The sequence below is a fragment of the Oncorhynchus nerka genome, linkage group LG18 (assembly GCF_034236695.1).
Source record: "Oncorhynchus nerka isolate Pitt River linkage group LG18, Oner_Uvic_2.0, whole genome shotgun sequence".
In the NCBI taxonomy this organism is placed as follows: domain Eukaryota; kingdom Metazoa; phylum Chordata; class Actinopteri; order Salmoniformes; family Salmonidae; genus Oncorhynchus; species Oncorhynchus nerka.
In genome coordinates, this window is record NC_088413.1 from 67,408,758 (window position 1) to 67,424,931 (window position 16,174).

The 16,174-nt window shown below is 46.5% G+C and overlaps 1 protein-coding gene across 1 annotated transcript in view; it reads right to left on the reverse strand.

Annotated features, from left to right (window-relative positions):
* The window catches only part of LOC115125136 (estrogen-related receptor gamma-like), a 331,310-nt gene extending 315,464 nt beyond the window's left edge, over positions 1 to 15,846 (reverse strand). The window contains exon 1 of the mRNA XM_065004291.1: positions 15,494 to 15,846. The gene's annotated coding sequence lies outside the window, so the exon portion shown is untranslated. The remainder of the gene's footprint in view (positions 1 to 15,493) is intronic.
* Between the last annotated feature and the right edge of the window lie 328 nt (positions 15,847 to 16,174).

Genomic DNA, 16,174 nt, shown 5'->3' on the forward strand with positions numbered 1-16,174 from the left:
TCTCTCTCTCTCATCCCTTATGCTGTCCACTAAATAGTGAATATACTGTAGGTACAGACAGCCTGGCATCTGGTTTTACACTGACTACCTCTCCACTCACCCAGCATTTCTCCCAGTCACTCCCTAACCATAACCCCTGTCAGTCCAACCCCAGTCACTCCATAACCATCACCCCTGTCTGTCCAACCCCAGTCACTCCCTAACCATCACCCCTGTCTATCCAACCCCAGTCACTCTCTAACCATCACCCCTGTCTGTCCAACCCCAGTCACTCCCTAACCATCACCCCTGTCTGTCCAACCCCAGTCACTCCCTAACCATCACCCCTGTCTGTCCAACCCCAGTCACTCTCTAACCATCACCCCTGTCTGTCCAACCCCAGTCACTCCCTAACCATCACCCCTGTCTGTCCAACCCCACTCACTCCCTAACCATCACCCCTGTCTGTCCAACCCCAGTCACTCCCTAACCATCACCCCTGTCTGTCCAACCTCAGTCACTCCCTAACCATCACCCCTGTCTGTCCAACCCCACTCACTCCCTAACCATCACCCCTGTCTGTCCAACCTCAGTCACTCTCTAACCATCACCCCTGTCTGTCCAACCCCAGTCACTCCCTAACCATCACCCCTGTCTGTCCAACCCCACTCACTCCCTAACCATCACCCCTGTCTGTCCAACCTCAGTCACTCTCTAACCAACACCCCTGTCTGTCCAACCCCAGTCACTCCCTAACCATCACCCCTGTCTGTCCAACCCCACTCACTCCCTAACCATCACCCCTGTCTGTCCAACCCCAGTCACTCCCTAACCATCACCCCTGTCTGTCCAACCCCAGTCACTCCGTAACCATCACCCCTGTCAGTCCAACCCCAGTCACTCCCTAACCATCACCCCTGTCTGTCCAACCTCAGTCACTCCCTAACCATCACCCCTGTCTGTCCAACCCCACTCACAACCTAACCATCACCCCTGTCTGTCTAACCCCAGTCACTCACTAACCATCACCCCTGTCTGTACAACCCCAGCCACTCCCTAACCATCACCCCTGTCTGTCCAACCCCACTCACTCCCTAACCATCACCCCAGTGTGTCCAACCCCACTCACAACCTAACCATCACCCCTGTCTGTCCAACCCCAGTCACTGCCTAACCATTACCCCTGTCTGTCCAACCCCTGTCACTCCGTAACCATCACCCTGTCTGTCCAACCCCAGTCACTCCGTAACCATCACCGCTGTCTGTCCAACCCCTGTCACTCCGTAACCATCACCCCTGTCTGTCCAACCCCAGTCACTGCCTAACCATCACCCCTGTCTGTCCAACCCCTGTCACTCCGTAACCATCACCCTGTCTGTCCAACCCCAGTCACTCCGTAACCATCACCGCTGTCTGTCCAACCCTGTCACTCCGTAACCATCACCCCTGTCTGTCCAACCCCAGTCACTGCCTAACCATTACCCCTGTCTGTCCAACCCCTGTCACTCCGTAACCATCACCCTGTCTGTCCAACCCCAGTCACTCCGTAACCATCACCGCTGTCTGTCCAACCCCTGTCACTCCGTAACCATCACCCCTGTCTGTCCAACCCCAGTCACTGCCTAACCATCACCACTGTCTGTCCAACCCCTGTCACTCCGTAACCATCACCCCTGTGTGTACAACACCAGTCACTCCGTAACCATCACCCCTGTCTGTCCAACCCCAATAACTCCCTAACCATCACCCCTGTCTGTCCAACCCCAGTCACTCCGTAACCATCACCCCTGTCTGTCCAACCCCAGTCACTCCCTAACCATCACCCCTGTCTGTCCAACCGCAGTCACTCCCTAACCATCACCCCAGTGTGTCCAACCCCACTCACTCCATAACCATCACCCCTGTCTGTCCAACCGCAGTCACTCTCTAACCATCACCCCCGTCTGTCCAACCCCACTCACTCCCTAACCATCACCCCAGTCTGTCCAACCCCACTCACAACCTAACCATCACCCCTGTCTGTCCAACCTCAGTCACTCCCTAACCATCACCCCTGTCTGTACAACCCTCACTCCCCCACCGGCAGATGTAACTCACCCAGGATTGTCATGGTGACCACCATGGTAACCTCTGACCTAGGGGCAAGTGGAAGAGAACCAGGACAGAGAGAGACAGACAGAGAGCTAGTGATAGTGGTAACTAGTTATAAAGGTAAGTAGGAGAGAGGGTTGGAGGAGGAAGCAGATCAGAACAGCACAGATCTCCTTTCCCTCCATCTCCCCTCTCTCTCCTTTCCCTCCATCTCCCCTCTCTCTCCTTTCCCCCCATCTCCCCTCTCTCTCCTTTCCCTCCATCTCCCCTCTCTCTCCCTCTCCCCTCTCTCTCCATCTCCCTCTCTTTCCTTTCCCTCCATCTCCCTCTCTCTCAATCTCCCCTCTCTTTCCTTTCCCTCCATCTCCCCTCTCTCTCCCTCTCCCTCTCTCTCCATCTCCCTCTCTTTCCTTTCCCTCCATCTCCCTCTCTCTCCATCTCCCCTCTCTTTCCTTTCCCTCAATCTCTCCTCTCTCTTCTTTCCTTCCATCTCCCCTCTCTCTCCTTTCCTTCCATCTCCCCTCTCTCTCCATCTCCCCTCTCTTTCCTTTCCCTCAATCTCTCCTCTCTCTTCTTTCCTTCCATCTCCCCTCTCTCTCCTTTCCTTCCATCTCCCCTCTCTCCATCTCCCCTCTTTCCTGTCCCTCAATCTCCCTCTCTCTCTCCTTTCCTTCCATCTCCCCTCTTTTCTCCTTTCCTTCCATCTCCCCTCTCTCTCCTTTCCTTCCATCTCCCTCTCTCCATCTCCCCTTTCTCTCCTTTACTTCCATATCCCCTCTCTCTCCATCTCCCTCTCTCCATCTCCACTCTCTTTCCTCTCCCTCCATCTCCCCTCTCTCTCCCTCTCCCCTCTCTCTCCATCTCCCCTCTCTTTCCTTTCCCTCCATCTCCCCTCTCTCTCAATCTCCCCTCTCTCTCCATCTCCCCTCTCTTTCCTTTCCCTCAATCTCTCCTCTCTCTTATTTCCTTCCATCTCCCTCTCTCTCCTTTCCTTCCATCTCCCTCTCTCTCCATCTCCCCCTCTCTTTCCTTTCCCTCAATCTCTCCTCTCTCTTCTTTCCTTCCATCTCCCCCTCTCCCTCCTTTCCTTCCATCTCCCCTCTCCTCTCCATCTCCCCTCTCTTTCCTGTCCCTCAATCTCCCCTCTCTCTCCTTTCCTTCCATCTCCCTCTTTCTCCTTTCCTTCCATCTCCTCTCTCTCTCCTTTCCTTCCATCTCCCCTCTCTCTCCATCTCCCCTCTCTCCATCTCCACTCTCTTTCCTTTCCCTCCATCTCCCCTCTCTCTCCATCTCCCCTCTCTTTCCTTTCCCTCAATCTCTCCTCTCTCTCCTTTCCCTCCATCTCCCCTCTCTCTCCTTTACTTCCATCTCCCCTCTCTCTCCTTTCCTTCCATCTCCCCTCTCTCTCCTTTCCCTCCATCCTCTTACCCCTCCATCCCCCTTACCCCTCCATCCCCTTACCCCTCCATCCCCCTTATCCCTCCATCCCCCTTACCCCTCCATCCCCCTTATCCCTCCATCCCCCTTACCCCTCCATCCCCCTTATCCCTCCATCCTCCCTTACCCCTCCATCCCCCTTACCCCTCCATCCCCCTTATCCCTCCATCCCCCTTTTACACCTCCATCCCCTTACCCCTCCATCCCCTTACCCTCCATCCCCCTTACCCCTCCATCCCCCTTATCCCTCCATCCCCTTACCCCTCCATCCCCCTTACCCCTCCATCCCACCTTACCATCCCACCTTACCCCTCCATCCCCCTTATCCCTCCATCCCCCTTACCCCTCCATCCCCCCTTACCCCTCCATCCCCCTACAACATCCGCAGAGTACGACCCTGCCTCACACAGGAAGCGGCGCAGGTCCTAATCCAGGCACTCGTCATCTCCCGTCTGGATTACTGCAACTCGCTGTTGGCTGGGCTCCCTGCCTGTGCCATTAAACCCCTACAACTCATCCAGAACGCCGCAGCCCGTCTGGTGTTCAACCTTCCCAAGTTCTCTCATGTCACCCCGCTCCTCCGCTCTCTCCACTGGCTTCCAGTTGAAGCTCGCATCCGCTACAAGACCATGGTGCTTGCCTACGGAGCTGTGAGGGGAACGGCACCTCAGTACCTCCAGGCTCTGATCAGGCCCTACACCCAAACAAGGGCACTGCGTTCATCCACCTCTGGCCTGCTCGCCTCCCTACCACTGAGGAAGTACAGTTCCCGCTCAGCCCAGTCAAAACTGTTCGCTGCTCTGGCCCCCCAATGGTGGAACAAACAAACTAGATGCACTACTGTTCCACTGGATGTCATAAGGTGAATGCACCAATTTGTAAGTCGCTCTGGATAAGAGCGTCTGCTAAATGACTTAAATGTAACATGTAAATGTACCCCTCCATCCCCCTTACCCCTCCACCCCCCTTACCCCTCCATCCCCCTTACCCCTCCATCCCCCTTACACCTCCATCAACCTTCACGGACATAAATACAAACACACACACTAACACACACACAAACACACACACACTCACACACAGACACTCACACACTCACACAAACTCACACACACACACAGACCTTGGGCTGGTAAAGGTGTGCGCGTGTGGTGTTTGTGTGTCTTTGTGTGTGTCCTGGGAAACGCCAACGGAAAAAGGCCTCACTCCTCAGTCTCTCAATACCTCACACAGATATTTATATATATTTATATTTATATGTAAATACACATGATAGGTGGCCGCACTCGGGTTTCAATGAAAATACTAGTGCTGAGACGCGATACACAGGGGCTAAAGCCAGGAGCTATTAACAACCTGGACATCACTCACACACACACACACACACACACACACACACACACACACACACACACACACACACACACACACACACACACACACACACACACACACACACACACACACACACACACAGCTACCTCACCCCATCTGACCCCGTTCCAAGGCAGAGCCAAGGGAAAATATGACACACACAACACACCTATCCACACCCCCTCACAACCTCACACACACACACAGCAACTCCCCCCTGATTTAAGACCGGCATGTCTTATCACTGGGGGGACATTATAAATAGGCCTCAAGTGGCAACCAGACACCAGGGAGCAGGGTAACAAGACGGTCACGGTGGTATTTATAGGGGACGGAGGAACCAACCGACTCACTGGGGTCACCAGGACGGAGGGAGGGAGGAGGGACATGTGAGAGAGGTTGGGTTGACCATGAAGTATTTCATAGCAGCTGTGATGTTAAGATTCAGTAGAGCTGTTGTCATCATGACTCTGACCATGATAGGTTAATGGTCAAAACTGGTTCGTGGTCAAGTTAGCTCCATGGTCAAACATGATGGAGAAAGTTTTTAAAAACTAATTTGTTACAACTGCATCCCGTTTCCATTGACCCTGATTTCCACGTTTCCTCGCATCCTCTGACCTTTTCAGTGACGAAAGGACAGGAGGAGAAGGACACAAGGATGCACAACTACAGTACATTGGGAAATATTCATGAACAATTGCATGCATCCTACTTTTCAGAAATAATATGAGATTCAACAAAGGTGTAGATTAAGAGGCAGCTTAGGGTCTGAAAGAGTTTCCCACAAAACAGTACTGGAAAACAAGAGATGACCAATCAAACAACCAGGCCAAACTAGGCCGAACTGTACACACTCACACAAACCCTGTTTAGTGAAACTGTGATGGAATGAATAGGGTGATATATGTTGTATGCCTCTCTCTCAATCTTTCTCTTTCTCTCTCTCTCTCTCTCTCTCTTTCTCTCTCTCTCTCTCTCTCTCTCTCTCTCTCTCTCTTTCTCTCTCTCTCTCTCTCTCTCTCTCTCTCTCTCTCTCTCTCTCTCTCTCTCTCTCTTTCTCTCTCTCTCTCTCTCTCTCTCTCATTCTCTCTTTGTCTCTCTCAATTCAATTCAATTGAATGGCTTTATTGGTATAGGAAACATATGTTTACAAACCCAAACAGGCAAAACAGATAATAATAAAATAAACAATAAAAAATAACAGTAAATATTACACTCACTGAAGTTCCAAAAATAAGACATTTCAAATGTCATGTTGTGTATATTTACAGAGTTGTAATGATGTGTAAATAGGTAAAGAACAAAAGGGAAATATAAATAAAACATAAATATAGGTTGTATTAACAAATGTGTTAGTTCTTCACTGGTTGCCCTTTTCTTGTAACAGGTCACAAATATTGCTGATGAGATTGCACACTGTGGTATTTCACCCAGTATACATGGGAGTTTATCAAAATTCTTTGTGGGTCTGTGTAATCTGAGGGAAATATGTGTCTCTAATATGGTCATACATTTTACAGGAAGTTAGGAAGGGTCTGGGTTTGGGTCAGTCAGTGTACTATACGTTTAGGGACAAAAAGCATTCTAATTTGTTCCTTTTTTTTTTGTAAATTCTTTCCAATGTGTCAAGTAATTTTATTTTTGTTTTCTCATGATTTGGTTGGGTCTAATTGTGTTGCTGTCGTGGGGCTCTGTGGCGTCTGTTTGTGAACAGAGCCCCAAGACCAGCTTTCTTAAGGGGCTCTTGTCCAGGATCATCTCTCTGTAGGTGATGGATTTGTTATGGAAGGTTTGGGAATTGCTTCCTCTTAGGTGGTTGTAGAATTTGTATTTTTTCTGGGTTTTGATAATTAGCGGGTATCGGCCTAATTCGGCCCTGCTTGCCTTATTTGGTGTTTTACATTGTACAAGGAGGATATTTTTCCAGATATTTGGTTGGTGAGCAGCCCCCAGACCTCACAACCATAAAGGGCAATAGGTTCTATATCTGATTCAATCATTTTTTTAGTCAGATCCTAATTGGTATGTCGAATTTTATGTTCCTTTTTATGGCATAGAAGGCCCTTCTTGCCTTGTCTCTCAGATCGTTCACAGCTTTATGGAAGTAACCTGTGGCGCTGATGTTTAGGCCGAGGTTTGTACAGTGTTTTGTGTGCTCTAGGGCAACAATGTCTAGATGGAATTTGTATTTTTGGTCCTGGCAACTGTACTTGTTTGGAACACCATTATTTTGGTCTTACTGGGATTTACTGTCAGGCCCAGGTCTGTCAGAATCTGTGCAGAAGATCTAGGTGCTGCTGTAGGCCTTCCTTGGTTGGGGACAGAAGCACCAGATCATCAGCAAACAGTAGACATTTGACCTCAGATTCTAGTAGTGTGAGGCTGAGTGCTGCAGACTGTTCTAGTGCCCTCACCAATATGTTGATATATATGTTGAAGAGGGTGGGGCTTAAGCTGAATTCCTGACTCAGCCCCCGGCCCTGTGGAAAGAAATGTGTTCATTTTTTACCAATTTTAACCACACACTTGTTGTTTGTGTACATGGATTTGATAATGTAGTATATTTTTCCCCCAACACCACTTTCCATCAATTTGTATAGCAGACCCTCATACCAAATTCAGTTGAAAGCTTTTATGAAATCAACAAAGCATGAGAAGATTTTGCCTTTGTTTTGGTTTGTTTGTCTCTCTCTCTTTCTCATTCTCTTTCTCTGTATCTCCCTCTCCGTCTCTCCCCTCCCCTCTGTCTGTTTCTCTCTCTCTTTCTCTGTATCTCCCTCTCCGTCTCTCCCCTCCCCTCTGTCTGTTTCTCTCTCTCTTTCTCTGTATCTCCCTCTCCGTCTCTCCCCTCCCCTCTGTCTGTTTCTCTCTCTCTTTCTCTGTATCTCCCTCTCCGTCTCTCCCTCCCCTCTGTCTGTTTCTCTCTCTCTTTCTCTGTATCTCCCTCTCCGTCTCTCCCCTCCCCTCTGTCTGTTTCTCTCTCTCTTTCTCTGTATCTCCCCTCTCCGTCTCTCCCCTCCCCTCTGTCTGTTTCTCTCTCTCTTTCTCTGTATCTCCCTCTCCGTCTCTCCCCTCCCCTCTGTCTGTTTCTCTCTCTCTTTCTCTGTATCTCCCTCTCCGTCTCTCCCCCCCTCTGTCTGTTTCTCTCTCTCTTTCTCTGTATCTCCCTCTCCGTCTCTCCCTCCCTCTGTCTGTTTCTCTCTCTCTTTCTCTGTATCTCCCTCTCCGTCTCTCCCCTCCCCTCTGTCTGTTTCTCTCTCTCTTTCTCTGTATCTCCCTCTCCGTCTCTCCCTCCCCTCTGTCTGTTTCTCTCTCTCTTTCTCTGTATCTCCCTCTCCGTCTCTCCCTCCCCTCTGTCTGTTTCTCTCTCTTTTTCTCTGTATCTCCCTCTCCGTCTCTCCCCTCCCCTCTGTCTGTTTCTCTCTCTCTTTCTCTGTATCTCCCTCTCCGTCTCTCCCCTCCCCTCTGTCTGTTTCTCTCTCTCTTTCTCTGTATCTCCCTCTCCGTCTCTCCCCTCCCCTCTGTCTGTTTCTCTCTCTCTTTCTCTGTATCTCCCTCTCCGTCTCTCCCCTCCCCTCTGTCTGTTTCTCTCTCTCTTTCTCTGTATCTCCCTCTCCGTCTCTCCCCTCCCCTCTGTCTGTTTCTCTCTCTCTTTGTTTTTATCTCCCTCTCTCTCTCTCTCTCTCTCTTGTCTTCATATGACAGGTGGTGTCAGGTTAGAGAATATACACATACAGAAAGATCAAGAAAGGGGCAGAGAGAGAGACGGCGAGGTAGAGAGCGAGAAAGAGAGACAGAAAGAGAGATAAAAAGACAGAGAGAAAGAGAGAGAAAGCGAGAGAGACTGAAATAGAGAAAGAGAGAGAAAGAGAGAGGATGAAGGCAGCATAGTTGTTAACAGTGTTGGAACATAGTGTTCTACTCTCCAACAGAACCAATTAATCTATCCTTATGACACTGTCTAGCGCTCAGAGAGAGAAAGATGTAAAGGGTGAGGATAGAGAGGGAAGGATGGAAAAGGAGAGAAGAGGGAGAGAGAAAAAGGGCTAGAGAAAGAGAGGTAGAGATGAAGAGGAAGAACAACAGAAAGAGCGAGAGACTAGCGAGAGAGAGAGAGAGAGAGAGAGAGAGAGAGAGAGAGAGAGAGAGAGAGAGAGAGAGAGAGAGAGAGAGACAGAGAGAGAGAGCTACTAGCTGGATATGTAGGAGCTTTATAACTTCCCTGTCCATTTGTCCGTGATTCCACCTCTGACCTCTGTTACCTGCATAAATAGTGTGCTCTTCTGGAGTGCCGGGGTAGCGCTGAGAGCTAAACGTGTCCCGGCTAATGAAGCTTTCAGCGTGGGGCTGCTCTGACAGCTGGCGGGGGAGGGCCGGGAACTACGTGCCATGAAATAAGGAGTAAAATTGATTAGCAATTTTCATTTACACAGCAAAACAAAAGCTGCTCTGCAAATCAGGGGAAGCCATGTTAAAAATGCACTATGCAGAAATCACACTGCCATTTCCTGGTTGTTAAAACTCTAATAGTTCACCTAATTTCAGTTTATGTGACAAAACAAGCAAGTATAGTTTAGGGAATCAGTGTATCATCTAAACCGCTGCGAAATATATTTTCTATAACCAAAAATATTGTATTTTTAGCTGTTTTAAGCTGGTGTACAAAACTGAAAGTAAAAGATGCATAAACGGATCTAACACTTCTTGCCTTCAATGAGAATGACAGAACAATAACACATATTTCTATCTGACTTCGGTCTGGTCATCCAACAAGTCACATATGGCAGCTTTATATGTTGGTGGAGAGACCTGTTGGAGTGAAAACATCTATATATTTCCCCAATGAGAACTAAAGCGAAATATGCTACATTCACGATACCCTTTATTTGGGAGAGAAAGAGCGAGAGAGAGACAGAGAGAGAGAATGGGGACAGAGGGGGAGAGAGCGCACACAAAAAACTATACCTACCTCGGCCTAAACATTAGTTCCACAGGTAACTTCCACAACGATGTAACTATCTGAGAGACAAGAAATGCAAGAAATGTCTTCTAGGCCATCAAAAGGAACATAAAATTTGCCATACCAATTAGGATCTGGCCAAAAACACTTGAATCAGTTCTATAACCCATTGCCCTAAACGGTTGTGAGGTCTGGGGGTCCTAAACGGTTGTGAGGTCTGGGGGTCCTAAACGGTTGTGAGGTCTGGGGGTCCTAAACGGTTGTGAGGTCTGGGGGTCCTAAACGGTTGTGAGGTCTGGGGGTCCTAAACGGTTGTGAGGTCTGGGGGTCCGCTCACCAACCAAGAATTCACAGAATGTGACAAACCCCAAATTGAGACTTTTGCAAAAATATTCTTTGTACAACATAATACATGCAGAGCAGAATTAGGCCGATACCCGCTAATGATCAAAATCCAGAAAACAGACTTTAAATTCTACAACCACCTAAAAGGAAGCATTTCCAAAACTTTTAATAACAAAGCCTTCACATACAGAGAAATGAACCTGAAGAAAAGCCCCCTAAGCAAGTTGGTCCTGGTGCTCTGTTCACGAGCACAAACAGACCCCACAGAGCCCCAGGACAGAAACACAATTAGACCAAATCAAGTCATGAGAAAACAAAAAGATAATTACTTGACACATTGGAAAGAATGAACAAAAAAACAAAGCAGACTGGAATGTGCAGACACATGGAGCATAGCCTTGCTATTGAGAAAGGCCGCCATAGACAGATCTGGCTCTCAAGAGAAGATTGGCTATGTGCATACTGCCCACAAAATGAGGTGGAAACTGAGCTGCACTTCCTAACCCCTGCCAAATGTATGACCATATTAGAGACACATATTTCCACAAAGACCCGCAAAGAATTCGAAAACAATTCCAATTTTGATCAACTCCCATATCTACTGGGTAAAATAACACAGTGTGCCATCACAGCAGCAAGATTTGTGACCTGCTGCCACAAGAAAAGGGCAAACAGTGAAGAACAAACACCATCAGTCATTATATCCACACCATCAGTCTTTATATAAACACCATCAGTCTTTATATAAACACCATCAGTCTTTATATAAACACCATTAGTCTTTATACACACCATCAGTCTTTATATACACACCATCATTCTTTATATAAACACCATCAGTCTTTATATACACCATCAGTCTTTATATAAAAACCATCAGTCTTTATTCACACCATCAGTCTTTATATACACCATAAGTCTTTATATACACACCATCAGTCTTTATATACACACCATCAGTCGTTATATACACCATCAGTCTTTATATACACACTATCAGTCTTTATATACACACCATCAGTCTTTATATACACACCATCAGTCTTTATATACACACCATCAGTCTTTATATACACACTATCAGTCTTTATATACACACCATCAGTCTTTATATACACCGTCAGTCTTTATATACACCATCAGACTTTATATACACACCATCAGACTTTATATACACCATCAGTCTTTATATACACCATCAGTCTTTATACACACCATCAGTCTTTATATACACACTATCAGTCTTTATATACACACCATCAGTCTTTATATACACCGTCAGTCTTTATATACACCATCAGACTTTATATACACACCATCAGACTTTATATACACCATCAGTCTTTATATACACCATCAGTCTTTATACACACCATCAGTCTTTATATACACACCATCAGTCTTTATATACACCATCAGTCTTTATATACACACCATCAGTCTTTATATACACACCATCAGTCTTTATATACACACCATCAGTCTTTATATACACCATAAGTCTTTATAAAAACACAAACAGTCTTTATATAAACACCATCAGTCTTTATATACACCATCAGTCTTTATATAAAAACCATCAGTCTTTATTCACACCATCAGTCTTTATATACACCATCAGTCTTTATATACACACTATCAGTCTTTATATACACACCATCAGTCTTTATATACACCATCAGTCTTTATATACACCATCAGACTTTATATACACCATCAGTCTTTATATACACACCATCAGTCTTTATATACACCATCAGTCTTTATATACACCATCAGTCTTTATATACACACCATCAGTCTTTATATACACACCATCAGTCTTTATATACACCATCAGTCTTTATATACACCATCAGTCTTTATATACACACCATCAGTCTTTATACACACCATCAGACTTTATATACACCATCAGTCTTTATATACACACCATCAGTCTTTATATACACACCATCAGTCTTTATATACACCATCAGTCTTTATATACACACCATCAGTCTTTATAATCACCATCAGTCTTTATATACACACCATCAGTCTTTATATACACCATCAGTCTTTATATACACACCATCACTCTTAAGGTATTAACGCCACTCAGTACCTTTACCAATAAAGGATTTAGTCAACGTGGCGTCCCAAGCCTAATGTGCATTGTGTGTATAGGCCGGCCCAGAATTATATTGTAGGAAGTTTATTGAAGGGCTTTTTGTCAGAACTCAGAGGGGCATGATGGTATCAACAATTACCAGAGCAACCTGCACGGGCACTCAGCACACCACCTAGGGGCTTTCTCCATCACACACACACACACACACACACACACACACACACACACACACACACACACACACACACACACACACACACACACACACACACACACACACACACACACACACACACACACACACACACACACACACACACACACAGGTTAAACACTATGGCTCTCACTTAAGAGACAGACAAACCACAACCAGCCTTATCCTCATCCTTGTGGAGATCGGTAGGCCCCAAACTCAGAGAGCAGCAGAAAACAAAGTATTTATATTTGATTCTACTCTAAAAACTCTCTCCCTGTGAGAGAATAAAAGGAGGATCCCAAGACTGGCAGCTGGTGAATGAGAAAAAAAGGTTTCTAACCAAAACACTGTACACAAGTCCAAATGTCATTTTCTGCAAGATTACACACAATAAATTATTAGCTTTATAAAACCCATAACTAATGGCTTCCAATGAGATAATCTATAGCTATCGATCGGCTAACAATCTAGGCTGGGTGTTACACTCTTTCACTATACTACACTTTACAGAGAGGAAAGGAGAGGATGCACAGTACAGTATAGCGAAACAGCGAAACATACCGAAACATAGTGTAATAGAGGGTAAATGCACACAATATGTTTGATTTTAATGTTAGTGTACTTGGAACTGCATCCCATGGTAATAATCCTACACTTAACGGCTTGTTAAAAGTGTACTTGGAACTGAGAACTAAAAGTGGTCCCTCACAGGAGAGTGGAAGGGGAGAAAAAGAACGTGGGTTTAATCCAGAGCACCACTAATCCATGGAATTAAGCTTCTAAATGGTTCTATTCAAGCCAATGAATTCATGCAGATCTGACCGGCTCTGGTCATGTCATTAAGATGATGGGCGACTTCATGGGAAAGAAAATCAAACGTGAAAGAAAATCAAACGTGGGTCTATCCCGCTACATTAATGCACAGGGTCTTCTCCCAACCACGCAGTCAAATCCTGCTGTACTACACACACACACACACACACACACACACACACACACACACACACACTCCACCATGCACAGGAATACATTTTTACGAGGGGGAGGAGGAAGGGACCTGAAGTTGATGGCTACATTATGGCAGTGGAATAATAATGATTGGATCAGCCTGGGTCTAAGTCTACAGGATTTGACTTGGTTTTTGTTGCCAGAAGCAAAGCCTGGATTAGAAGTAAATACAGGCTTAGAGAGAACAGAGAGATAGACTGGACAAACACACGACTTCAAACAATCGGAGAGAAATCCTAAATAGTTACTTTCACTTAATACTCAGCAAAAGAGCAAGAGATGGAGCAGGAGAGAGAGACTGAAGGATAGATACAGACAACGTAAGGAAGGAAGGAAGTAAGAAAGAACGTCCCGCTCGGCGTGCTTCAGATCGCCATGATTCCTTCTAAATTCACTTCCTGCTTGACGTGATGTCACTGCATACATCACTGGGAGAGGACTGCAGCTGCCTAAGGGCTGTGGATCTCTGATTAGCAGTCTCTCTCTCTGTGTGTGTTTGTGTGTGTGTGTCAGTGGACAGCCAGTGGCATCTCTCCCTCTGCATGGGTATTAATAGGAACACACGTCATACAGGCCTCGAGCTGGAACCTACCTTTAGGCACTGATCTAGGATCAGCTTACCCTCTTCAAAACACAAACTGAACCATTAGAAGGGGGAGGCGCAAAACTGACCATAGATCAGCATTCAGGGGCAGCTTTGTCTCAGTGCCGAAATAGACACAGAGGATACATCCAAGCAAACATATTCATCCATAGCAGAATATCCCATTGTGAGGAAGTTAGCAGAGGGCACAGTGATATAGAATATAGAGATGTTGGCCAACTTCAGAGCTAGGACGCCATGTTGCTTCCTCCAAGCCCTCCATTCAGCCATTCAGAATAAGCATTTGGATTCTTAGTACTGTCGTTGTAAGTACAGCGGTCCAGCTATCCTGATTCATTTTGAATTCTGTCGTATCAATGAGAATGCAATAAACACACCTTCATTCACTTAAACAAGAGCTGTAATTTCTCCAGATATCATTCCTGCTTATCCCCTCAATAGAAGTGGCCTTGCTGTCGTGTACCAGCTAGCTACAGACACCCACCCTCTCGCTGTGTATCTGACCTGGCACAGCTCACTGTGAATGGGCCAAAGATGTGGCCGATGACCACTGACTTTTTCAATTATTGAGTGAGTGACCTCAATTGGCTGGTGAAAAAGGCCTCACATCACATCGCTCCAGAGAATCTGCTGATATTCTAAATATACACAACAAACATTGGCTAGATTCTGAGGCTGACCACTGATGTTCACAGAAGAAAGGTAGTATTTATAGGTTTGATATCTAAATTAATTTTCTAGAATTAAGACCATGCATACTGGATACTGTATATTGTATGGTTGATGTTTTGGCATATAGTAATCGGATAAGGGATACACTGAAATACTGTATGTAAGAATATTGCACACTTGCTTCAATAAGAGTGCCAATAGAGGATTAAATATTACAAATACTAGTAAGCTCTCAATCACAAACCATATTTCAAAACTACTTAAAAGATATGGTACTAAACTGCTCACATTGTACTGTACACACGCACACACACACGCACGCACGCACACACACACACACACACACGCACACACACGCACGCACACACACACAAACACACGCACACACACACAAACACACGCACACACACACACACCAAGTTTGGCAGCTTCTCCTGAACCATACAGCGTTTTGTATTGTCCATAATCCCCTGTCATGAGCATCTAGGCAGTGAAACAATAGTAGTCCATCCAACAGCAAGCACTCCCAGCGTGGCAGGTCAGAGGAGGAGCAGCAGGTTTACCACTACACACTCACACACACACACACAAACACACTAGGGCACGCACACAGGCATGTACGGACACACACGTGCGCGCGCACGCACACACACACACACACACACACACACACACACACACGCTTTCCCTGATGAGTTGCACGTTACTCACAGTCTTCCTGGCTTTCTTGAAAGAGTTGTGGTGCAGTTTTCAAGGACACACTCATCTGTCGTCTTCCCCCTCTCTCTCTCTCTCTCTCTCTCTCTCTCTCCCTCTCTTGTCCTCCTCTCTGTCGCTGCAGCCACAACAAACGTGAATGTGACGCTCGCTCTATTTCTTGTCCTCTCGTTTCTCCCTCTCTTCTCTCCGTCTGCTGTCTCTGGATCAGGGGCTGAGTGGTTGTCTGTGTACCGCCAAGCGGGACCTCTATCTTGGCGAGTGTGGTTTGTGGGAGGGAAGGAGGGAGAGAGGGAGGGAGGGAGGGGGAAATAGAGAGAAAAAGGAGTGCTGGATAAACTGACGGCTCTTTCCCCTGCCTGTGTACTGGTACACACACTGACACACACACACTCTACACAGAATCGGCTCCCGGCAGGCTCCTATTGCAAGCCAGCAGAAAACAGCCTGCTTTACTGAAAAGCACCAGCATCACATTTCAGGGAAGAGAGAGGGAGAGAAAGAGGTCTGGGACAGGACAGGACTGGAGAGGAAGTCTCAGGCTACTGAGCGCTACACGGTCCCCTAAGCCCAGCTGTCTCACGTGAAAAATGCCCCCCCGCTGAATTCAGAAAAGGACTTCGATAAACAAACAAAGAAACGTTTATTTAAAGAGGGGGATGTGTTTCCTGTTTC